Genomic DNA, 344 nt, shown 5'->3' with positions numbered 1-344 from the left:
GGAGGTAGGTAGTCTAGTGGTTAGAGTGTAGAGGAGGCAGGTAGTCTAGTGGTTAGAGTGTAGAGGCGGCAGGGTAGCCTAGTGGTTAGAGTGTAGAGACGGCAGGTAGCCTAGTGGTTAGAGTGTAGAGGAGGTAGGGTAGTCTAGTGGTTAGAGTGTAGAGGAGGTAGGGTAGCCTAGTGGTTAGAGTGTAGAGGTGGCAGGGTAGCCTAGTGGTTAGAGTGTAGAGGAGGCAGGTAGCCTAGTGGTTAGAGTGTAGAGGAGGTAGGGTAGCCTAGTGGTTAGAGTGTAGAGGAGGTAGGGTAGCCTAGTGGTTAGAGTGTAGAGACGGCAGGGTAGCCTAG

This window comes from Oncorhynchus nerka, unplaced genomic scaffold (genome assembly GCF_034236695.1).
Source record: "Oncorhynchus nerka isolate Pitt River unplaced genomic scaffold, Oner_Uvic_2.0 unplaced_scaffold_2794, whole genome shotgun sequence".
Taxonomy (NCBI): Eukaryota; Metazoa; Chordata; class Actinopteri; order Salmoniformes; family Salmonidae; genus Oncorhynchus; species Oncorhynchus nerka.
The sequence above is the reverse complement of the archived record's forward strand: the minus strand, read 5'-3'. Positions refer to the sequence as shown.